Source organism: Morone saxatilis, unplaced genomic scaffold (genome assembly GCF_004916995.1).
Source record: "Morone saxatilis isolate NCDOM2014 unplaced genomic scaffold, NCSU_SB_2.0 Contig15, whole genome shotgun sequence".
Classification (NCBI taxonomy): domain Eukaryota; kingdom Metazoa; phylum Chordata; class Actinopteri; family Moronidae; genus Morone; species Morone saxatilis.
In genome coordinates, this window is record NW_023339707.1 from 25023921 (window position 1) to 25024234 (window position 314).

The following is a 314-nucleotide window of genomic DNA, read 5'->3' on the forward strand; positions in this document are numbered from 1 at the left end:
CAATTAGATACAAAATAGGATGTATGCTCTAGCTGTGGGAAAGAAGAAGTAGCTGTAGCAGAATAATTTGGCTTTGAGCCACCTCTGTTGTTTAAATAAAAAGCCTTATAATGTAACCAATAAATCAGTATTATATATTTTAATTTAATTGTACAAAATAAAACAGTAAATACATACTGTATGTTAGTTGTTGTTAGTTCCAAACCTTAAATTATTGTGGATTGAGAGCAGAAACTGCAATTTAATAACAGTTGGATACATAAATGTGAACATAACAGTCACAATATTAATATTTATAATAATAACAACAACAA